The sequence below is a fragment of the Topomyia yanbarensis genome, chromosome 2, assembly GCF_030247195.1.
Source record: "Topomyia yanbarensis strain Yona2022 chromosome 2, ASM3024719v1, whole genome shotgun sequence".
In the NCBI taxonomy this organism is placed as follows: domain Eukaryota; kingdom Metazoa; phylum Arthropoda; class Insecta; order Diptera; family Culicidae; genus Topomyia; species Topomyia yanbarensis.
This window is the reverse complement of record NC_080671.1, coordinates 162,479,108-162,505,724: the sequence shown is the minus strand read 5'-3', so window position 1 is coordinate 162,505,724 and position 26,617 is coordinate 162,479,108. Positions and strand designations below refer to the sequence as shown.

Here is a 26,617-nt window from a genome sequence, read left to right as displayed (position 1 = left end):
ACAGCTTGGTTAGGTTTAAGTTCAGTAGAAAGAGAGAAGTATTAATAAACGACATGTTAACATTTCTTGTTTATAAGTAGGGAAATAACCCGGGGCTAATCGGACCTACCTAAGCAAATCACCCTTTTAGGTGGAAAGATTTTTCCGTAAATATAACTTTTTTAATTCTTAAATGCTAGAAAACATAACTTGTTATGTCAATCTGTTCTTGTCAGTCATACGAATAGAAATGTCAAATGAGGTTAGTATAACTTAGAAGTCTAAATGAAAAAATAAAACGGGGAAAAGTTAGAACACGGCGAAATTCGCCATTCTGTTAGTCGACAAATAGTTGATTTGTAGTTTCTTCAGAAGACCTATAATTCCATGATCTCTGCTTATTCCATCTAATAATAGTATACGACATCGTATTTCGCCATTATAACGCCGAAACCCGCCTTAGAAGCTCGGATGGCCCCGAAGTTCTCATGTATGCTAAAAATTGGTTGAGAAGCTGGTCATGTTTAAAGCCTAAATGTAGTACAATTCCAACTAACGTCGCCTTTGAAAAATGATTAAAGGATAATCATTACGTTTTATATCAAATACAAGAGTAAATTTTGTATTTCGCTTACGATTATATATTTTCTTCTTTACAGCATGAACTGTTTGTAGAACACTAGCTTAGAAACAACTATGCTTTTATTTTCAAAATACTTTTTGAATTGAAATTATTGGCTTCCACCCGATATTGATAGAATTTTAAACCCACCGATACAACACATTCAAAGAACGTGTGTATTCCAATAACAAACAAAAATAAATGACATTTGGCTGAATGACCCATTTGCCCAAATAGCTTTCAGCTAATTGCACTGGAACTTCAAAACATGGCGTTTTATACTCGTTTATTGGGTTATTCTTTATTCTAGGCAGAATTTCCAACAAGATATTTACTTGATCGCACTATCACAGATATTTTTAGAAATTCCAAGCTAGTTTAAAATAGTATTGAATAATTCAGCTCTGTACCGCATTATGAACTATCAATATATTATCTTGCGAAGAACGAATCCCACCAGTTCACTTACTGTTGGGTAGATAACTTGTATATCACATACATAGCCATTCCATTTTTGTTTGGCAATTCGCTTGAAACTTCTGCCGACGTGACAATCATCAGCTACAGAGAACAGTGGGAAAATATAGGCGGCAGCTTCGTAGCTAGATTCATATGCCCGAAGGTCAAATCAATTGCAAAAATCGGTTTCGTTATCACTATAGTGTACTGCCTCGAATTGCCTATGAAGGCTTTGAGATAAACTTTTCGCCGCTCAATAAAGCCGATTTATTGCATCTTCAGTGGAACTTATATTGCTTAAAGGCCAAATGCAATGCAGCGGAACAACGGCTGATTTTGACAATTATCTCCTTATATTGTTTGCTAAAACCTGTCATTAACACTGTAGTTCCGCTATATTGCGTTTTATCCAATACTTGCTTAGTTGAATCGAAGACTATGACACCCACTAATGGGCAATTACCCAATCACTGCCCAAGTAATTGATGAAACGATATGACACCCCTTTATTAATAGCTATACAAGAGGATCGTCACCCTATCGTTTACCTAGGAACTCTTCGCGCAATTTATTAATACTCCGTTTTGTTTACATTAGATTTCGCGGTTTTCACGACAAGTGTAACCAAACACTCTGAAAAAAATATACTCGGCTAGTTTACACAGTCGCAAACTTGCGTGACGGCCGCAGTTGAACTTCCCGTATGTACTAATTAACAGTTGTGATGCTAGACTGAGTGAGCAACAGCTGCGCTTTTGCCACATTTTTCACAGTGTTAGATCCATCATCAGCGTGGGTGTGACATGGTTGCACGATGATTAAGTGGCATCACTTGTTCCAGCGGAGCGGACGATGATGGAAAGATTAATTTAATAGACAATTTATTGACTGCGATTCATTGAACTAATCCGGAACAAAATGCTTTCTGCGCTAAGTGGATGCGACAAGTGGATCGGTTCGGGAGAATGTCTTTGAAGATGTTTTATCTAATGTCTTCAAAAGCTTTGTAGATATTACACATTTTACTATCAAATGGAGTTTTTAGAAACAAGGTGAATGTTATAGACGCACGGAAACATCTATATTAAAAAACAGTTATTCCGACTGCATCCAGTAGGGAGGGAGGGGGTGATCTACCTCGGGCCCGAAGGGAATCTATTAGTTGGGACCTGGCAAAACAGTACTCTGCGCATAGCCAAACAACACGCTCGATGTCGTGATAGCCGTTCTCACAAACACAATGATTACTGTCAGCAACCCCTATACGACGGAGATGCGCATCAAACGTGTAATGGTTGGGCATGAGCCTTGACATCGTACGAATAAAGTCCCGGTTCACATCCAAGCCCTTAAACCAAGCATTCGTTGATACCTTCGGGATAATGGAATGTAGCCGCCGTCCCAGATGCCCATTGCTCCATGAAGTTTGCCAACCATCGAGCGTCCTCTGATGAGAGATACTGAAAAATTCGTTGAAGCAAATTGGTCTTTCGTAAGTGTCGCCTTCTAATGCGCCCACCTTGGCTAAAGAGTCCGCCTTCTCATTGCACGCTGTTCTATTGCGTGACGGGACCCAAACCAAGGTAATGTGGTAAGATTTTTCAGATAAAGCACTCAGACATTCCCGTATTTTCCACAGGAAATATGGTGAGTGCTTTCCAGGCATTGGGTAAAAATCAACCAAATTTTGCACACTTTCTCATTGATGTGTATTGTTCACATGCTGTCAAACTCGAAGTTGTTTTTCGATTCAACGAAAATGGAGGTGAACCAACGCGAGTCGAGAGAACAAATTCTTTCCAAACGCCTGGAATTTCCTGACCTGTCGCACCGGCAGTTGGGAAAAATGTTAAACATTCACCATTCAACCGTCTCCAGAGTGTTGAAGCGATTCCTGGAGCGGTTGACGTTGGACCACGGCAAAGGAGCTGGAAGAAAACCGAAACCGGAGAACAAAAAAGCTACGTCCAGAATGCAAAGAAGAGAGCTGGACTACATACATACAAGGTACAGAACTTCCCAAACCGCGATGAGCGACAACAATCGACGGCTAAAACTCGGGCACGGAAGCTCTACGAGAAGATGCTGACAAAATATGGCTGCTATGTGATGGACGACGAAACGTATATAAAAGCCGATTTTAAGCAAATTCCGAGGTTGGAGTTTTTCACCGGCAAGAGCAAGTTCTATGTGGACGACAAATTTAAGAAGAAGAAAATGTCGAAGTTCGCCTCCAAATATCTCATTTGGCAGGCCATCTGCTCTTGCACAGTAAATGGCGAGATCTACAAATCTGAGTGCCTCGAGAAGCGCCTTTTGCCGTCAGCACGACGAAGCTCCGCTATTTTGGCTAGATTATCATGCCACTATTCTAAAAGTGTCCTGGAGTGGTATGAGGCCAATTCTGTCCATTTTGTAATCGAAGTGAATCGGGTCTGAGAATTAAGCTCGACAAGCCTTTCGAAATTTCAAAGGGGTTCCAAATATCGCATCGAATGAGCAATCGATACGGGAGGTCCCAAAATCGATTTTTAGTGGAGGGGCAGCACTTCCAAACTCAACGTATGGGTCGAGTGCATGCAACCCAAGGCAATACGCAAACAGCGATACTGGACTCTCTCTAGTTTGATGAAATGTATGCTCGCAACGGAGCGAAAGCAGAAACATCCGTACTCCATCACTGATAATATCGTTGTTTGGTACAGCCTGATTAGGTCTCCTGAGTGGGCACTCCACCATGTTCCGGTTATTGTACGGAGAAAGTTGATCCTTTGTTGGCACTTCTGTTTCAGATACCTAATGTGACATCCCCAGGTACCTTTAGAGTCGAACCAGACCCCGAGCTATTTGAATGTTGAAACTTGAGCAATAGTTTTATCCATTAACTGAAGCTGTAGTTTCGCTGGTTCACGCTTCCTAGAAAATACGACTAGCTCAGTTTTCTCCGTAGAGAACTCGATACCCAGCTGGAGAGCCCAAGCAGACAAATTGTCCAAGGTATTTGCTGTCAAAGCTGCCTTAACGTGCAGGAATTGACAAGACATTCGTCAATGTCATTCACGGAAAAATTGTAGAGAAGAGGGCTTAGACATGAGCCCTGGGGAAGGCCCATGTAGCTAAATCGTGATGTCGATAAATCACCATGCGAGAAATGCATTTGTTTTTCAGACAACAGGTTTAGCAAAAAGTTGTTTAAAATTGGCGAAAGACCATGCTGGTGCAACTTCTCATAAAGAATGTTGATAGAAACTGAACCGAAAGCTCCCGTAATATCCAAGAATACCAATGCCAACTGCTCATTGTTAGCATATATATGCTATTTGAATTTCTGTTGAGTGCAACACAAGGCAATCGTTCGTCTCTTTGCCTTTGCGGAAGCCAAATTGTGTATCTGACAGTAAGCCATTTGCTTCGACCCATATATTATTTTCCGTATACACATCTCGACCACTCTACAACATATTCGCACAATCTCAGATGAACTTTTGATACGAGAATTATCACGATCATAACACCGCGTGCACTGCAATGTAGCTGCCGGTGTATCAATAACTGTCATTTGGCGCCGTCGCGGCGTAAACCGGTAAGCAGTTTCTGCAGTTACTAACTGAAAATGCGAATGCTGCGACAAACAAACAAGATAATTGCTGTTCACACTGCATCAATTCGGGAGGCTCATCACGTGAAAAGTTGTGACGAGAAGAGTATCTCGCGCTCGAAGTTATACAGCGAGAAAATAGGCATGCAAACCATTTTGCTAAATTTGGCCAGCTTGCCAGTTGTCGAAAACAGCAACTGTCACATGATGAATCCCGGCCTAAAGAAAACATCTATGGGTTGCTAGGCGGCCGTTTGCAGTTGAAATGTTTTCATAGTGAAATTGGCATTCATGCATAAGTTTCGTCGAATGATTATAGAAATTAAACATTACTTTCAGTTCACTAAATCTATAGCAGAAATAAGATCGATGCAAGGACATACATACAAGGTTCTGCTAGTATGATGTCCCTTCCCACTTTTCAACGTGATTTTTAATTATAAATGAATTGAATGCTTTCTACTTTTTCTTTTATGTTCATTATTTGGAACAAAAATTCTTAAAAGTTGCTTAACCGATTTTATTTTGGTAACTTACATTTATAGTCCTAGCACACGAAATTCTTCCATTCATGCTTCAGATAATTGCTTGAAACTGAAACTTTTTAAGTTCAATCAAACTCAAACATTAAAGGGTTAGTTGCTGAGCGCGAATCATCGAATCCGACTCATTCACTAGCATTCTTCGATGGACCATTATAGATGTAGCTTTGTTCTCCATGGCGGTAATAAATGTACCCTCGCAGTAGTGGATTAGAACGTACATACTAGTTCACAACTATGAACAATGGTGAACATTCTGAACACAACTAGTTCGTGGGCTACAGTAGTACAATATTTGCTACTTACTTAACAGGTGCTAGTGTACTATAAACTTCCGTTTATAAATAAATAACTCAACACTAATGTACAACTGACGTTGCGTTAGTAATGCAGCAATACAATAAAGAAATAAAAACCTCACCGGTAAACTATTCATAAAACTGTTACCGGCAAAATAAATAACATCACAGTCACGATGTGCGGCTTCATCTCCACATTCGTTTCCTCATCTCGCTCGCTTTTGTTATTCTTTTAGGCACTTATAAATTCATTTGAGGGTCGACAACCGACACAGTTGAGATAACATAGCGTCAATTCGGCTATTTTCGGATACTTTTATCTTATTTCATAAGAGATTTCTTCATGCGATTTGGTGCGTAGTTTTAACTCCTATTAATTTTTGAAGCAAAATGCATATCTAATGTTTTATTATAAATAATGGTGTATAGGGTGAAGTGCTTATTTTCACCATACTAAGCAAGGTGCCTCATTAATTCGTTAATTTCTCGCCCTACAATCAATGGAATACGTAAAAATTAACATCAACAGCTTTGCTTCGTAGTTAAGAACCAATATAATAACACAAATGCACTGAAAACAGTGAAATTCTCGTGTTTGAGCACAACGAAAACTCAAATCGAGTGTCACTATTGTTGCGCTACCATTTGACTCAATGCGTTAAACAAAGATGGCAGACACTGCTCTAACCAACGGCTTCAAATGGGTAGGGTGATAATAGAAACATGGCGCAAATAGGCTCATCACCCTATCATAATTTGATTTATCCAGAATGAACGGTTCTTTTCAAAATTAAAGAAATGTGAAAATTCAGTAATTCAGAAGAATCGCGAACATTAAAAAATGCACTAATTCAGGATTGACCCAAATTTAGCTTCCTACACGGAAAAAATTCTTTCATAAATTCATAAACAAAAAATCACGATTTCGTGAACTGAGCAATTTACGAAAATCTTGACCAAGTTCCTGAAATTATGGATAATAATCCTCGTATTCATGAAACTATGTATGTTTTAAAAAACTAGTTCGCGCAAAAATATACTTGGCGTTACATTGCAATTTTTGGTTGGGTTACTGTGGTTGTTCCCTGGATATGCTTAGTTTTTGTTCACACTTTGGTTTGTAGTATATCAACTAAAACGACGGTCATGATTTCAGGAGCTTAATCGTGTTATCAGTAATTTCTCATCACGTTACTGTGATATTTTATTCATGACTTTAATAGCGGATTTTTCTGGCAGAGTTGCACGATTTATGTTCATGATATAAGGACATATTCCAGTGTTAGGGGACAACGTTTGCACGCATTATGCAACTGTTAACAGCTTGTCGTTTGAAAAATCCTGCGATGTACGCTCAAAACACTCAATTGAATACTTTAAAAGTCCTAACACAACGTTAATGTTATGGGTTAGATATTTTTCAGGTTGTCATTTCATTCTGAGAGGTGAAAATGTCGCGTTAGGGGACAACAGAGCAAAATATTGATTTTCCAACCTACACTTGTATTTATCAAAAAACCTGCTCTATCTCAAACTTTAGAGCATCCATTTGTTCTAGGAATTTGATCATCGATAGTCACAGAACAATACTGAATACTTAAATTTTCATGCTTTCATGAAATTTTTTTCACAACCGTTGCAAACGCTGCGTTAGGGGACAACACCAAAACGAACACAAACGGTCGCATATGAAGTGTTGTCCCCTAACGCGACCGAAGTGTTTGTTGAAGCCCAAACAAAGCGAAGTATATTACCTCTAGACAAGTAAATAACTCAAAACAAAGATTTGAAATGCCAAACTACACACTCAATTCAGTTCGGTACTTTCCGCACAGCTGAACAGTCAGTAAAATTTTTCAACTGATAGGTCAGCAAAGTGGCGTTAATTTACTGATTTTCAGCGATATATTTACCGAGTTTATTCAAAACAAACGTCACTTCTACTGAGATCTCGGTAAAAGCTTTGTTAGCTGAGTACTCGGCTGTGCAAAACTCGGTAAAAGTAGCGAAAAAAGCTGGGATTCGGTAGAACAAGATTAAGTGTGTAGATGTATTTCTAGTTTCACCTTTATGTGTATTTGACAAATGATATTTAGAAATCAAATTAATGTGGATTGAGAACAGGCCACACCGCATACCACAGTGTGGCTCGGTATAGAAGAGATTGTAGACCACAATCGCCACTTTCTAATGGTTCGAAAAAGGTGGTTTCAAGTAGCTTTGGTAAGTTGAATACATTATTGACATCTGAAATATATTAAATAAAATTAACTGTTTATTAGAGTGACTCAACAATTTTTTATTTTGACCAAATAAGTTTTTTCAAGCAATTTTAATGCGCTGACTTTGTTTTTTGACATTATAAAATCTTGAAAATAAAATTGACTGTTGATTAGGGCAAATCAAAACACGTCATCAGGGTGGTTCAATATTTATTTTCTTGATGCGTTAAAAATAAACAAATGTGACACTGAAGCAACTCAGCAAAGGTAAGACTGTCAAACGATTATACTCAGTCAAGCAGTTATGATATTTACATATTGTATATAATATCGCGAAAAACTAGTAATACGGTTGAAGTAAAGATTTCGAAATAGAATATCGCCCTTCCAGTTCAAGCTCTGGTGTCTATTCAACCGTTTCTACTCATAGATCTGCAAGAAGACACTTAATAGTTATGATTGCGGAAATTAATCAAAATGCAGCCGTTTTACGCGATTTTTGGAAAAGAAGGGAAGGACGCCGCTTTTTGAAAATTTAGATATATTACAGTATGAAAAAATTGTTAAAAATGTGCACACATTTGCGGTCTTATGGGTCAGCTGGCCGGCTTGTCATTGAATTATCTAAATGATAGAAAACTGGAGAATTTCGTGAAATTGTATCTTTTATTTGCGAATTCTGTGAAATGCGTATCCTCGATAAAATTTTGACTTTAACGTGCTATAAAAACATTAAAAAGCTATGTTAATCTACGATGTTTGGTTAATGTAGAAGAAAATCAATTTCGAAAAAACAAACCGTGGTTTGTTCCAAGTGGTCAATAATTATAAACGGAGTAGTCCCGTTCCATTTTTTTTTTTTTTTCAAAAATTTCTCCACCGTGATTTAGTTGAAAACGTAAATCTCCGCCATCTTTTTATTTGTTATGCTCCCAAGCCCAATACGTTGGAAAATTCGATCAAAAATGTCCATTTTCACTTAAAAGATGCAAATTTTCAAAAATTTCGCAAAACTTTGGTTTTAAACTCCATTTTTTTTTTTTTTTCAAAAATTCCTTCACGGTGATTTAGTTGGAACCCCAAATCCCTGTCATCTTTGTATTTGTGTGCTGCTATCAAGCCTAGTTCGATGAGAAATTTTTTTGTCAATCGTAGGGCATTACAGTAAAATTTTTGATTTTCGAATCATTTTTTCAAAAATTTCCAAGTCCTTGGATCTAAAAAATTTTTATAATTTGTTTTCAGCGGTTTTCGTTTGTTTTGAGACTAGATGCTGATGTTTCATGCTATTTTAAGACATATTTCGACAATTTTTTTTTTCAATTTTCAACATTTCATGTATTTCATTTTTTCTTATATTATGAAAACAATATTCAAACGCCGCACCCTCTTAATGATGTCCGATTGCGCTAAAAACTTTCATAAATTACTTTTTCGATGTAATAAGCATTTTATGTAAGACTTTATGCGAAAATTTAAGATGATCATTTTTATTGATATCCTGCCTCTTGAACACCCCTAGTTCTCCATACAAATTTTGGTTTTAAACTGTGAAGCCCGGTTCCAATGTTTTTCAAAAATTTCTTCACCAGGGGTTTCCTGGGACCCAAAACTTTCGCCATTTTTTTCGTTCTGCTCTCCGATCGCGTGTTGAACAGTGTTATCCCGTCAATTTGAAAGAATATTTAAAGAGGACAAGTGAGTGTTATTCCCTATGACCAAATTCTTCCGTGCGCTCTCATACTTGTTTGGCATATTGCGTTCCATTCCATATCTTTGAACCCTGTTCTCAAATTGTTGATTTATCCTTAGATAGTTTATCCATTGATAGATGTAAGAAAAACTCTATTATTTTGCGATATTTTAAGGTAGGCCCCCTTAATGACATAACCCATCTTCCTCTCCCCGCCCCTGAGACCCCTCATACCACTGCATGGCTGCGCTATTGCTGAAATAAGTTGGTTATATCTTTTATGTCTATATACTGTTCTGTAGGCTCTCAAAGTAACTCTGCAGAAAGATTTATCGTATTGCAACGGAAGGCGTTAGGGGACAACACTTCAGTGCACCCCTATGAAAGAACGATTTCAAAGTTTGTTATATACAAATAGTACATTTTTAGAAAGGTATTGATGAGTACTAATAGCTTCTGAAAATATTTCATAGATGGTCAATTTTTGTCCCCCTTTTATCCGGCAATCCATTCACTCAAAAAATCTGCGTCCAAAGATGAAATCTATGTACAATATGTATACAATAAAATGGCATTTAAGATTACTGCAAATTAATTTTACTACGAACATACCGGTGCGGTACGGGAAAATATATTCAATTATTAAAAACGAGTCTTAAATGTATTACTGGTTTTTATTGCCGAGCGTCATAAAATTCTTTCAAAAAATTTCTATATTTCTATATCTATATTTCTATTCACGTTATCGTGATATTTTAGTCACACGTAGAGTGATTTGTGTTCATGATCAAGTTTGGGAAGTGATTGAACGATCGATCGTGAATCGATCGTTCGCGCTTCACAAGCAAGCTTTCTTCTGCTGTGATGCATTTTGTTAGCTTCGAAAATGATACCTAGCAACCTATCGCTACGAACACACGCGAGCCAAAGCTATAACAACCAACGAAGAAGCACATCAGTTGAGTCTTTATTCTATCCTTCCCCAATGCGGATGCGAAGCTCTTCTCGAGCAATTCGCGGTTTGCATAGGATTTTCATTGTACAGTTTTATTTCATTTTCATATTCGCACAATATAATTGATACTTTGAAAGCCATCTACCATTTTAAAACCAACTGATAATCAATATTTTTCAAAATTTGAAACAATGCCCCGCTAACAAATGAGCCGCAAAGAACTTCAGTAGATCAAATTGCTTGTATTGTATCACAAAACTACCCATAACGCGCTCTACCAGAAAAAAAATTCCAGTGAAAAAATAGGTAGTATGTTTTGTTCACGCATCAAGAAACCTTTGTGAGTTTTGCGAAGCTACGTGACAAACATTCACGAACGAAGAATTCACGCTGCTCTTAATTTTTTTAAGTTTTACTATTTTTTTTTATTCATTTCGTTTATTTGATAGGCACAAATGCGTTATCTTGGCGCTGCCAAATTCTTTCATTTTTACATCTTGGATATTTTAAAACTAGGAGGTTACAATGTTGAAATATTTTTTTTTAAAGAGAAAAATTTTACAGCTATCTTAAGACTAGAAATAAGATTATATACAAGAGAGGGAGCAAAAGATTTTTTTATGAAAAACTTTAAAACAAGGAATTCAATAGTAATAGTTTTTTAGGAAATATTTACAGTTATCTTAAAAGTAACAATATAGTTTGGTACACAAAAGGGGGGACAAATATTTATGAAAAATTTCAAATTTCAAATTTCAAAGAGGTAAAATTACAACTGTCTTAAAACTAGGAATACGGAATACAAATTTAAACTTTTTTACCGGAGACTTATGCTTGGTCAAGATATTCAGAGGGGGCCTATTACTTTGTGATCCATGGTTAGCAACAGTCGCGCGAGTGAGCGAATTTTCCCATGCCTGTTCATGATTACAGGATCATAGTCACGATTCTAGATATTTTAATCACGAGTAGTGTAATTTATGTTCATGATTTCAGGATTTATATGCACGTTATCATGATATTTTATTTTTAAGCTTATTTTCGAATTTGAAACGTGCAGTAATGTGACTACTGTGCATGTTTAATCACTGTTGGATTTTTCACTCGAAGTAATGTGACAATATGAATTGGTTCATAAAACCGTAAATGGTTCGCGGTTTCATGTTTTGTGAACTACATAACGAACAAGATTCGTGGCTCTATAATATATTTTTGATACAAAGCGCAGTTTTCGTTTTCTTTCCAGACATCACATTGAACCTTATCGAATGAATAATGATGTTCGAGGTCCTAATAGTTTTCTTATATCTGCTGCTCGCACCTATTACTAGTCGCTGTAGGCTGTACATAAAAATATGACATTTAACGCCAAACCCAAATTTTGTGAAATAGTTTACGTGAAAATTTCCATGTCCAGAGTTGTATGAAATAGAAAATGATTACGGATGTCTTCTTAATATCACAAACACTCAAGATAGATCGTGAATCATGTACTACGAGTCATGAGCCAGTTCACAAATCCATGAATAAAATTTTATGATTTTGTGAACTATTTTACTAGCACGAATGGTCAGTCGTGAAAATTATACTAGGAATCCTGAACTAGTTAACGAACACATGAACGATAGTTTATTATTTTGTGAACTAGTTCACGGCAACATATGGTGTGACCATTATATTAGGAATCACGAACTGAAGTTCACGTTTCTATGAATAAGATTTCATGATTTTGTGGACAAGAGCACGACTGGTCAGTCGCTAGGAATCATAAATCAGGTGTCTCAGTCTATACAATGATTATATCTATCCCATGTTTTCTGAGGAATACAAGGTGGTTTGCCATTGATAAATATCTTTGCAACAAAATGGAAACAGAACAGTGCTCGAGAGTTAAAGACTCAGATAAATTTAATTTTCAACAATACTGAAAACACTTAAGAATTATACTTAGAATGACTTCTGAGCACAAACTCCCAGCCTCTTGCTATATTTGGAGAAATTGTACATTGTCGTTGTACCTTTTCGAATTGGCGTTGCACATATTTTAGAACACATAGGAACGTGACTAACTCATTTTTAAACTTGTTAAATGTTTACCCTTGCTAAATCCCATATAAACGTTAAACAATTTGTGTTTAAATCTAGTGCCATCTATTTCATTTATTTCAGTTCCACCTATTCAATCGACGTTTTGCAAACCGTTCTAGATCAGTTCTACTGAGTTTTAAAATGTATTCATTGAAGTCATATTAGAGAACGACATATTCGGAAATTTTTATTTTTTATTGCTGGCTCTATAAGTAGAGTTGGGGTCAAAAGAATGTTTTAAACAATAATATGGCTTTATCATTTAACTGAATAATCAAACATGAGCACGTTATATGCTAGATTATAGATTGGGATGACAGAAATGAATAATCAAACATGAGCACGTTATATGCTAGATTACAAATTGGGATGACAGAAATGATATGACACAACAATGACGTAGTACAATTTGTTTTATAACCTTCCAAATATATGCTTCGACCGATTGACAAATGTCGGATAATCATCTGCCCAAATCAGACGTACAATCGAACCAAGTGAACAACAACTAGCAACCTCTCGATGTAGTGTGCATTGTCTCGAGAACAAAGGAAACATTTAATTTAGTCTTGTCATCATGAGAAAGGTTGACGAAAAAACCCTGCTCCGACCCAACACGACGGTCGTTGACTTTAAATGCTGTCCAATACTATTGAGTTCTCGTGAATTGGAATACCTGCTGAAGGTGAAGATACAGCCTAGACTCAAGAAAGTTATATATCTTCAGTATCATCATCTTCGCAATGTAGTGCTCATATCGTTCAACACGTTAACCCAAACCGAACGTATCGTTTTGCTGAACAACTTGAAGTACGTGGCTGAAAGTAATAAAGTTGGAATAAAGATTCCCGTGTATATAGATAATGACTATGTAGATGTAAAGCTACATGACCTATCACCACGTACCCCTCCTGATCTAATCGCAGAATACATGTCGCAATACGGAGAAATAGAATCTGTTACACCTGATACGTGGAGAAATTTCTTCCAAGGTACACCTAACAATGTTCTTGTGGTGAGGATGCGGATCGAAACCCTAGAATATGTACATTCATATCGTACAAAACACTCATAAAAAGTTTTGAGTAGTGCTCGTCCGCTTCGAATAGCGTGGGGATTGCAAAATAAACCCATTTATTATGATTCTCAAAAGCTGGTACAAAAGTTCTGCAAATGCCTGGGAAACGTATATCTTTATTCGGCTTCTTGATAGCGTTCCATATTCATCTCAAAAACGATCGCTACAGGCTGAGAAAAAATATAGTTATAGCTCAACTTGCCTCAAGCTCTTCAATACTGCACCAGCCCAAAATTTCAAGGAAGTGCTGAGAATATCAGCATTTCCTTGGATTTGCCATACTGCCCATAAAAGCATAAGAGTCCCATATTGAAAAACAGCAAGCCGATAAAAACGCTGTTGATGGTTTACATTTTCATTAAAACCATGTTTTGGTATTTTTTCGATATTTTCCAAACAAAGCTGGTAATCTTATTTGTGCATTGTGATTCAGTGGTGATACAGAATACAATCCAACAGATAACTCATTTTTGGCAAAAATCCATATGGGACTCTCATGCATTTATGGGCAGTTTAAATAGCATGCAGTTTAGCAATCCAATTCGATCATCATTGGAAATGATGATGACCATTGAACGCAAGAATCTCTATTCTGCTAGGAAAGTAAGAAGAATCATTCAACTGAATTTCACATCGCAATAACAGTACGGACTCAAAGTCAGTCGTGCTTTGTTATGATGATACAGTGTTATGATGAGACAGTGGAAAGTGTCTCGCTTGACCGAGACCAGAAATAGTGAACATTTTTTTATTTATAAACGCCTCGCCTAGTATTTCACCTTTATGGCGTCTTGTAGACACGCTAATTTTACAGACAACAAGTTTACAACCGAGCTTTGATGTCCCTGTCCAATAAGAACCTTACTCGCAAAATGCATTTGAAGTCGTTGCCGACGGAACAGCTTGAGGAGCCATCTTTCACGTTTCATTTGCACACATATCCTAGTGCCATTATCAAGAACTCTATCTGTCTTACTATTTGCAAAGTCGTTAACTGACATCGCCAACGCCCATTGCATTCGGCATCAGTTGAGAAGGTAGTTATTGTAATGTCGCTTTCATTTTGGCAGTAGCACTTTACCGGTTTTCGCTACGTTCGCTCAAACATCTTTATCACTTTTTCTCACTACATAAAACGGTGAAGAAACGTTGCAAATATTTCAACGTAGTGCCTGTGTGGAAAATAACACGTCTGGTTATCTGTAGTAGCCGCATAGATGATATAGTGTTTGAAGCTCCACTCGTATAGAGTCAGAGTCGGTTACAAACAAACAAATTAGACGCCACAGGACGGATCAAAGTTCGACCTAAGTAGAAACTAGTGGGCATCACTGTGAAATATTAATCGCGAAAATGGTCACAACTTCTCAATGTTGATTACGTTACACCAGTGAACAGTGCGGAACATGTATTATTTCAGTACGAATTTCGAACCGCCTCAAAATAATTTAATTAAGCTGCCTCAACTCACTGTCCCGCCACGAGATGTGCAAAAAATATGGATAACACCACCAGTTATGTGTGTGATTGACTGGGCGGAAAATACTGACGGTAAGAATAAACAAACAAACCGTCACACGGCATCGTAAACAAACTGCTTTCCTCTGCTAGTTAGCGTTCTTGGTCGCAATAGAAAGTAGTACATCCTTCCGTGCTCACGCAGTTTGAGACTGATATCCGTTTAGGGAAGATCGGTTATTCAGAAAGTTGAAAACAGGTGTATTTTGCATATTTCGATGGTTATCGAGTACTACTTGGCCATTTCCGTTGTAGATTTTTGTGGCGTTCTAGAAGCATACCGGGTTCGGGTCTGGTTCGGGTTATGTAAGTGTAATCTTCTCGGGTCGGGTTCTGGGTTTTCAAATTTAATATTCACTGGCTCGAGTCGGGTCCGGGTTATCGAAATTTCAAACTTTCGGGTTCGGGTCGGGTACTGGTTTCTCGAATTTGGAATTTTCGGGTCCGGGTAGGGTTCGGGTTTTGAACAAATCAAACCCAACCATTGCTTGAACCGTCTTATTGTGACAATTAACTTTAGCTCGTGATACGAATGGATGACACATATAACCTTGGTCCAAAAATTTTTCCCACTTGGGAATTTTGCATAGTTCCAGGCGTTTGGTATTTATACCAAAAGACAGTTTCGGTTCATATTCCATCTTCAGCATTCAACTTGTGGAAAATCTCTAACGGTTTCGAAGGTAGTTGGGATATCCAAACCAGGTGCGCTACTGTCATCATGTTTTTTGTGGCTGAGTTTGACAGAATTGACAGCGGTTATTCCTCTGCCCAGTCAAACTAGTCCGGAACCGGTTCGGACTTCCAGCATGAATTCCAGCTCAAATGCATCAACCGATAGAGTCGGAATCGGTTGTTTTCTTTGAGCAAGATTCCATGCTGAATCCATTCAGAATTTCGAACCGGTTCCGGAATGGATTTGACGGATAGTTGGGATAGGTTGGTGTGGTGGCGCTAGTGTTTATCGAATATTAATTCAAATGTTTAAACACGTTTTTTAAATATTTTTGTTCGATCATGGATGTCTGTTCTCTGTGGTATAAGCCAGTGGTTTAGTGTTCACGCAAGATGTGTGACTTTTTGGAATTTAGTGTCTAACTAGTGCGAATTTGGGTACTAGTTTAGATACATAGTCTAACTAGACACCCAGATGGTGCTAGTTACTGACGAGAAGAATCCGAAACACTAAAACAAAAAACCATACATATAACCTTACTAAATTTTACCACACTTGAATCGCTAGAAAACCATAGCATATACGATTGCACAAATCGTGGGTGGCTGTACAATGATCAGCTAATATTTAACAAGATATCCACCATACCGTGTCGCAAGAAAAAACATTTGGGATTAACGCTTTTTCTTCATAGTGGAAAAGCATCACAGTGTACACCTGGCCACGTCCTTACAATCGTCGAGGAAGGGAAGGAACGTTAGTTCAACACCTACTTGCGAAAGTGCAGGGAACCCATACTACTTTCATAGATGTTTCAGGTATAGGAGTTTGGGTTAGTAGGATAGGTTATTTATGAGGAGCTTATTCAACAACATTTCAATGCAAAATGAATGTAACTTACCTTGTCTAGCCCATATTTACAGTAAGAAAATTATTTGGATAAAAAATATAAACATTGAAAAAATAACATAAAACAATTACGATTGCATAAATAACATAAAACAATTTCATCTGCTCTCAATTAATTGGGGTACATGAATCCTCTTCCATCATCAGTAAAATCGTTGCATCAACTAGTCATTTATAGATGGCGCTACGCGGAACGAGCGGGTGTATTTTTGGCGGCTAGATTCACGCGCGTGCATTGCAAAGTTATCAGAATGTGATGAAAAAAATCACTACGTACAATCTCTCTATTCTCACGATATTCACACCTATTAACATTTAACTGTACAGAAGAAATGACTATGTGAAGGATTGCTTTCGATTATCCACAAAACACATTATATACTATAGGGAAACTTTGGAAAATATCGGACGAACAGAAAGAACAGCGATTCGGCATTGCTTCCCATTCTCACCACATTTCATATAAGTATAAAATCTCTTCTCTTCAGATTCGCAAACTTCCCGAACTACTTTATTTGTAAAACGAGCACTCGAGAGAGCATTCAACAATAAGTTTTAACATTTAAAATCTCTTTGCGATATATTTCTCATGGTAATCATCAATAAACCTAGTCAAAGGAGATTTGTCGGAAAATATTGATTCAGCTTTTCATTATAGAATTTCGACATACTTTGAAACCGATACTTCGGCTGCGGTCGAAGTAAACGCGTGAAACTCGGCTAAAGCGTACAGCAAATCAAAGCGAATAGAAATCTACTTAAGGTTGGACAGAGAATGTGCAAAATTCGCAAACGAATGTAGAATGTTGTTACAGTACTGCTGATTGATTTTTATGAAGATCTGACATACGGTGTGGAAAAAAAACTGCTTTTTTCGTTTGCGAATTTTACCCTTTCTCTGTCCAACCTTAAAGTAGAGACCATACAAAACTATCCATTGGTCCGCTCCTGATTGGTCGTTTTGACAGTCGCAAGTATTCGAAAAAATTTCAAAAGTGTCGCGAGTGCTTTGAATAGCAGTACTTTTTGATACATATTGAATTAAAATTGTGTATTAAGATTTAACTATGTATACTGTAAACAGAAACATGAATTAAATAATAATTAAATTTAAAAGAAACACGATACATTCTTAGCATAGTTGCGATACACGAGATGCTTTTAAACCATGGATTACAAAGATCGTTGCAATTTGACAATTCCGGGGACAATTTGACAATTCCCATATATTGAAATTACAAATTTGGTTGAGTAACATTTCAAGAAGGCAGATTATCTTATTTATTTTTTTTAAAGCAGATAATTCGAGTAGTTTTATCTCAGCATTTATTTTCTGGAAGCTGTCTTTGTTCCATCAAACTTAAACAGAAAACATAGTAGATTTCATTTTGAATAAAAAACCTAAAATAAAATAAATCGATGTAATAAGTGACTTTGAATTTGAACCAACATCTTCCCAGGCACCGAACAATTTCGCCAATGGCTTGGACAGAACACACAGTATTTTTGCGATCAATTTCTTAGATCGTGTAAATTTAAATATTTTCAAGAAGCAATCCGGATAATACAACGGCCCAGGCCTGGGACAATCTGACAGAAACCTACAACTTTTCGGTGTAGATATCGACGATTTAAAAGTTTCTCAAGAACATTATGAATTCGGCATTCAATAATAGTAAATTTAAATGTGAATTCCACTCGCCAGTAATTCGTTTCGCCATAGGCAGACATAACTGGACGCGTGTTAACTCAGGTTAAAGTGATTCGATCATTCTTAGACGAGCCTAGGATCCAGCGCAGGTGCCCAAATTTAAAAATCTTCGGCATCTTTGGTTGATTCTCCATAATAACAAGTCGGGTTCCTTAAATTTTAAATTTTCGGGTTCGGGTCGGGTTCGGGTTTTCAAATTTTAAACTTCTCAGGTTCGGGTCGGGTTCGGGTTTTACAAAATTTTCATTGTCGGGTTTGGGTTTTTCTAATTTTACAATTTCGGGCTCGGGTCGGATTCGGGTTCGGGTCGGATTGGTGTTCGAAAAAATTGAAACCCGGCCATCTCTATAGCATACCTCTTGTTTTTTTGGGTATATGGCAAATGTCGCTTGGCTGGTGATATATTTATGAATTCATCCCGCCTGCGGCACGAAGAAAAAGCTTCTATAGCTTTAATTAAAGAATCGTATTAAAAAAAAAATTAATATTGAATATTAGTTAATCCTTTTTCATTGCTTTCAATAAAAACTGCATCACAAATCCACGTGTATTGTCTCGTACAAGCATACTTGTAAATAGACGAATTTCGTGCTAAATCATATTCAGAGTTGGCAGCAACCTCTCAGATTTTAATGACACTTTCTGTACATAAAGACTTTGTTACAAAAAGCCACTTCCCGATCAGAATGAAATAACAAGATTATAACAGAACACAATTTTTGTAACATATTGTGTTAAAAATTTGGTCTCGTTAGTAGTTAAAATAACAGAAATTTATAACAAGTAACAATCCGAGATATTGTTTTGAAATATTTCTGTTATGTGCTTCTGATCGGGTTTGCATACTTTGTTTTTTTCCAAAAATGATCTAGACTGTCTTTTGAAAAGGGTCAAACTTTTTTACACATCAAATGGCCGTAGTCTAAAAATGACAAATCCTACAAAAAAAATGTTATAGGAGTGATGTTTACAAAATTACTCAAATTTTTTAATAAAAATATTGAAAAAATTCTTCATCGACTCCTACGTCAAAAAACCGATTTTAAAAATTTTAAGTCGATTTACAAAAAAACCATCTTTGATTTGAATGGAATTTTGTTCTAGGATAGGTAATTATGTTCCCTACCTACTGTCAAAAATTCATGTTGGGTACTTTCAAGGAAAAAAAGTTATTCAAAAAAAAAGAAAATTTTGGTCCAAGCTGAATTTTTTTTCAGTGTATTTTTGTCGAAAACTAAACCAATGAAAGTCGAAATTCGTCAATATTGTTATTAACTGTGAGTACTTCCCAAGCAAATCAGATTCATTAAGAAGGAAAAGGCGATTGAAGGTTTTGTGATGTATTTGTCTTCGGGGAAAAATATAGATTTGGACACTTCAAACGTAGATGAAATATCCTAACTTGTAGTCGTTTAACAGGATAGATACAGATTTTGAGATTTCAAAGAAAGAAATGCAACTTTAAGGACGTCTTTTGTGGCAATAGTAGAGTCATCGTGTCCCTATTTCAACCAGGTAGATAAAGTTAGGAAAATTACATGTTTCTGCTACTTTGTTAGATGATCTCTTGAGAAACGTTCATGGTTGTCATTTTTTTATGTCAATTTATTATCGAATAATAAAGCCTCGATCATATTAAGGTGATCCTTTTTCTATTCCATGGGAAGTTAAGCACTGTCTAAAGATAATTTATGTTTTGACGAAGGCTGGGCAATTTAAACTTTTAACTTTTAATAAATATTTTGAAAAAAAAATCAACGCGGTTTCAAGAAGCCACAGTGAAGTATTCAACCCCAAATCTCTTAAAACACATATAAACTACAATATTCGAGCTGGTTGTCTTAGACCCTCTTTTCTTTCACTGCAAACACTACATTGCAGACGACCAACACGGTTCTATGCCTAAACGATCAACAACGACCAACCTGCTCTCGTTCACAACATATGTACTCGATGGATTCGCTGACGGATTGCAAACCGATGCTATTTACATGGATTTTTCTGCGGCCTTCGTCAAAACCAATCATGATATCGCAAGAGCGAAGCTGGACAAACTCGGTATTCATGGACAACTACTGCGCTGGTTTCGTTCCTACCTCGATGGAAGGCAACTCCAAATCAGCATTAAGGACTGTCTATTTACACCATTCTTCGCTACATCCGGCATCCCACAAGGAAGCCATCTCGGTCCACTGATATTCCTCCTCTACTTTAATGACAACATTAAATTACAAGGACCCAGCCTTTGTTTTGCTGACGACATGAAAATTTTTCGAGAAATACGGAATAAAATCGATGCCGAGTTTCTTCAGAGAGCTGTAGTACGTGGTGTGATCTAAACAGAATGGTTTTAAACCTGAGTAAATGCTCAACCGTTACGTTCACGCGGAAACGCCATCCGATTCAATTTAACTACCATCTCTTCGACTTGAGTATTCCAAGACACTCTAACGTCAGGGATCTCGAAGTCATCATGGATTCGGCACTAACGTTCAAACCACATTCATCATCCATTGTGGATAAGGCATCAAGACAGCTTGGGTTCATCTTCCGAATAGCGAAAAACTTAAAGTACGTATACTGTTTAAAATCTCTCTATTGTGCGTTGGTTCGCTCAACACTGGCAGGGGTGCCACATTGAAATCTGTGTTTCGGCCAAAAAAATCTTTTTACCATCTGTGATGACTAAAACAGGGAAAAATCTGTGAAAATCTGTGATAAATTTCCAAAAAATCTGTGAAAAATCACAATACTTCCAAAAATCTGTGAAAATCTGTGAAATTTTTATCAAAATGCCAAAAATCTGTCATCTGTGAAAAAGAATCTGTGATCAAAAGTTGTGAAAAAAAATCTGTGACATTACAGAAAAATCTGTGAATATGGTAACCCTGTTTGGAATATTGCTCTGCTGTTTGGAACCCTTACTACCAGGACGGCGTCGACAGAATCGAGGCCGTCCAACGCCGGTTCATACGCTTTGCAATCCGACATGTTCCTTGGCAAAACAGATCTCAGCTGCCGAGCTACGAAAACCGTTGTCAGTTAATACAGCTCGATACTCTAAGCATCCGGAGGGACGGCTCTCGAGCCCTGTTCGAGTCGGACTTACTGTCTGCCAGGGTGGATTGCCCTTCAATCCTCGGACGTCTCGATCTTCAAGCCAGGGTTACCATATTCACAGATTTTTCTGTAATGTCACAGATTTTTTTCACAATTTTTGATCACAGATGACAGATTTTTGGCATTTTGATAAAAATTTCACAGATTTTCACAGATTTTTGGAAGTATTGTGATTTTTCACAGATTTTTTGGAAATTTATCACAGATTTTCACAGATTTTTTTTCTTGTTTTAGTCATCACAGATGGTAAAAAGATTTTTTTGGCCGAAACACAGATTTCAATGTGGCATCCCTGCTTCAAGCTCGCGTTCGAGCTCTGCGCAATAACTCTCTTCTGCGAGTCCCGTTCAGGAGAACTAACTATGGGCGCCAGAGCGCTGTTACCGGACTCCAGTGTGTGTTTAACAGTGTGGCGACGGCTTTCGATTTCAACCTGACAAGGAATTCGATAAAAACTAAAATAATGTGTGTTCTGAAATGTAATTAGTTTAAGTAACCACCATTAGGGCCAAGGGGTCTGTTGGTGACGATACAACAAATAAACAAATATCTCTATGAAGGTTTCAGCGATCGAAAGGAACGTTGTTGCAGAATCTATGATGGCCTTATTTTTTCGGAGAATATCTCATCGGTTATCATGTTAATAAGCCTGAATTAAACAACAACGTTCGTATCGTAAACCGGGGTTTCAATTATTTCAGTTATTTAGAATTTTCTAGCGGATCTACTGCCATGCAAATATCTACCTTTCAGCATCACGTAGTGGCGATATCAGTTTGTTGAGATAAGGAACAAAACTTTTAACGGACAGAAACGCGTTGACTTGTGAATGCAAATTTGCCAGAAGTGATATCTCTTTGCACATCTTGCCGGTGTTTCGAGATAACATCATCTACGTCAAAGCTTTCACCGCAAACCATCCGGCATATGACAGCAAACTGAGTGAGGAAACATATTTTTAGACATTTGTATTTTTTTCACGGTCACGCTCTGTATCAGTGCGGATAGCCGTAATACATGTGACAGCCGAGGTGAAGAGTTCAATTACCTATGAACACAATTTGCCACCTTTTCACAGCATGTAATGTCTATATGTGTCAGGCAGTGTAACAGCTTTTGTAACTAATTTCAACAGTAGGTGTCGTCCCATAATTTCGCGATTATCCCATAATTTGACTTAATTGCCATCGTCGTGAAATTTTACGGGACGCTCAATTTCCCGAGAGCTCAAGATAGACTGAGAAATCAACGTTCCCCACAAACATTTCTTTCATCGCAGACATTTTTCTAGCTGGCTGACCGCTGCTAGCGCCAATGATTGATGTGGATAATTTTCGGCTGGCAAGCGACTGCCACCGCTGGTGCAGAAATTTTCAACTTGGCCTAGTTTCAAGAAGCTTCTATACTTCACCTATATATGTAACGATATTATCTAAGCGTTTCGTTTCACCACAACAAAACTAAAACGACCAAATGAAATTTGAGAATTTCGGTACAATATCAGAGGGTTACAAACACCACTAGAATAAGCTGCCGTCATATGACAAGAGGAAGTTCATCATGAATTATTTTTTCTCGGATTACTGCGGAGAGTCTCACTAGACGCCACAGATTGTGTATTGCATCAAATGTTGAACGTTTTGGGAAAGCATATCAACTGAAAATGTGTTAAATGGGCTTGAAAGCAACGAATGTTCATCCCGTAAACGTAAACAAACCTTCGAGAATTTTGTCAAAATTCATCTCTTTCATTTTGTGACCATATCTGGTAGATCAGACTGCTCAAACATTGGTTTTATTAATCGTTTATTTGACACTTTTCGATGCGCGAGCTTAACAGAGCCATGGTTCTTTTAAACATTTATTTGTTACGGATCGTTCTAAAATATGTATAAACATATAGAACAGAGTTCATTGATTAAAATCCTAAGTTAGGTTAATTAAATTTATTTCTCGTCAATTATCAAACGGAATAAACGTAAAATTGGCTTCGACCCACGGGATTGAGCATCCCTGTTGCAGAAGTTCACACCAAAACGATGTTGACGACGATGACGGTTCCGCGTTGCGCGAACTCAAAACGTGTTAATGTATATCAAAACATGGCATCCAATTAAAAATTTGCGAATTTCTCGCTCTGTCTGTTCTGATCGATGTGAATATTCTGTAGGTAGTACAGTCTTGCACTACATCGCAAACTGGAGCAAAACTTTCAGATACAGCATGACGGGTGCCTTTTAGTTTTAAGATTATTTTAGAGTCTGTAAACCCCTCACCTAGGTTGACGGGTTTGACGGTATTGCAAACATCATCAAGCGGCACCTGACAGACAACTGCTTTAAGATGGTTATTGCATTACGCCTCGATAGTGGTGCATCGAGGAGACCGAGAGGGCTTATGGGCCTTTTTTATGTTTTGTGTTTTTTCATACTCCGCATACAGCCCAAACTAACAGTCAGCCAACAGCCTGTGCACATTAGCGAGGCAGGCTGGTGGATCGCCGTGGATTGGCCTTTTCTGTGGTCTGTGTTTGCAAACCTTGTTCAACAGCTTAATGGTAGTGTTTGTGGGCACAGCTTGCAGTGTGGGTCATTGCGTGTCGATTTATTGGTCAGCCTCGTCATCGTGCACAGATCAATAAAATAAAGAAATGCAGAAGTATAAACCTATTAGTTAGTTTTTAGTACTAATGTACAATGGTTATGATTCTATTCATTCGGGAAGATTGGATTGGTAAATTAGGGTACAATTAGTTTACCGACGCACGTGAATCATCCATTCCCGGTCAGCACAGCATGATGAAATCCTGTTTTTGTTGTAGTTCTATTAGTTTGATTTTCCACTACTGATGTATACCAAAAATAATATCGGTCAATTTATACACTTCTAGTTAATCTCTTTGCATCTTATTTCTTTATTCAGCATGTTATGAACCCTTTTATTACAATATCCTAAATTAGATTCATACTACCCTCTCGCAGGTTGATGGGATTGACGCTATTGTAAACATCATCAAGCCACAATAGATTCAATAGAGTTATCCAAATATAAGGACCTTCGCTCTTTTTAGTTTCTTTTTGCACCAAGTTCTACTACTAGAGATAAATTTGTTCTCCTGCTAATAGTCCACCAATCATTATGACTACTCAGCATTTGATTTATATAAAAAGGCCGCTTCAAGATGTTGAATACAATACGCCCCGATAGTAGTGCATCGAGGAGGCCGGGAGGGCTGATGTGAGCCTTTTTTTCTGTTCTATACTTTTCCTCTAGTTATCAGCTCACAAGCAACAATCAACTAATTACAAATAGATAATTGAGAAAGCTATGTGCTATGTGTGGTGGTTGGCTATTCAAGTATTAGTAGCGTTTGAAGTACTAATGTATATTTGTCATGTGATCATCATAACTTCAGCTGTATCTTGAACCTGTTTAATCTAATCTATTATCTCATCTATTGTCTTTTATCTCTTCTTTTCGATTCTTATACTGCCATTCTACCCCCGCCTTCAGCTGGGTCAGTCAATGATGACGCTCATATCCACCAGATAACATGGCGACATGACCGGGAACTACAGTTGATACGAGAGAACTTTCTCCCTTCCAGCATTTAAACCGCACACTGAAATTTAGTATCAGATTCACGGCTCGCGCGATCATTCAGGACTACACGCAAATATGTGAATGTTGAAAGAATCGAGTGTATACACGCGAAGTCACATACACGCTAGTACACGCGAAAAACACGTTAACATACAAACGCTTGAGCTCTTCGCGACCACCCCACACACCTACGCCCGCGATCTCGCAAACATGATTACACCTCGGTGATAGTGAATGTCTTAACACTCATAAAATCTCAAACGCGGTCTCAAGCGGGAACCTACAAAAATGCCCTCGAGCACAGTTATAACAAAGCTCATCCACTAGACAAAGCGTCCCAAGGCGACATGGATGGGAGCTCTAGTGATATGGAAGAACCCACTTTCTTCTAAAATCTAAACCGTACACGAAAAATTAAGTATCAGATTCAAGATCCGCGCGCGATCATTCTAGAACACACGCGAATATGCGAAAGGCACACGGTTTTAATATAAAATTTATGCTCGCGAAGTTACATACGCGTTAGCACACGCGACATACAAACGCATACGCGATCGAACACGTTAACGTACAAATGCTCGAGTCCTTCGCGATGGTACACGAGATCGCGAAGTCCTTACGCCCGCACATACCTCAACCGTAAAACGAATATTACATTCAGAATCACGGCCCGCTACAATTGGCCTAAATTAGTGTTTTAGTGGGCGCCACTGCCTGTCTCGTCTGCAATTGTAGTGTATGATTCTGAAGGGGGGTCCTTTCGAGAACCTAGCTCTATAGCTGCAGCAGGACAATTCTCGAAAAAAATCTTATTTAAGAGTGTCAACTAGTGAATAGACCTTCATAGTCAGCATAATTGTTTTGCTTCATATTGATATCTAACAGAAAGTTGCTTTAAGGGAGGTTGAGTTGATTTGGTAAAATAGGGACACATTTTTAGTTGTAGCGATTCTGAAAGTGTTAATATATTCATTCAATTTCCATGTAATGCCACATTTGAAGAATATTTTCTCTAATTTGTTAAAATACTGAAAATTGAGCGAGTGACAGTTAATCTCCGGAGGCGCCTCTTCTAAAACTTATTTTGCGGTGTGCATCATAACTCAAAATGGACTAAACCAATCGTTTTGAAATTTTGCACAGTTCTTTTTCACAATATTCCTCAGGTAACGACGGGAGAACTTTCACATTTTCTGTAACGCCAAAATTCGTGAACGATATTTTTTCACCGAAAATACTACACGGTTATTTAGAAACACATTAGTGCACGCCAAATTACAAACGTGTTAACATGCGCCGACGCAATCGAACACGTTAACATACAAACACTCGAGCCCTTCACGATACTACAAACCTGGTCACAAACGCGCATGTTAAATCTCGGTTATTCACGCAAACCTACGCACGCGATCTTAGTTATACAAACGCTCGGTCCCACGCGATCAATAACTTAGCAACCTAGGACAATACATTCAGTTGGATCATTGCCTACAGCTCCAGTTGGACCACTCTCAAAAAATATTGGGCTTGTTTAAAACAAGTTCA

General features: G+C 37.7%; 1 protein-coding gene across 4 annotated transcripts in view; it reads left to right on the top strand.

Annotated features, from left to right (window-relative positions):
• Positions 1-26,617, top strand: part of LOC131681951 (nuclear receptor-binding protein homolog) — a 211,927-nt gene that overhangs the window by 169,950 nt on the left and 15,360 nt on the right. The window lies entirely within an intron of this gene.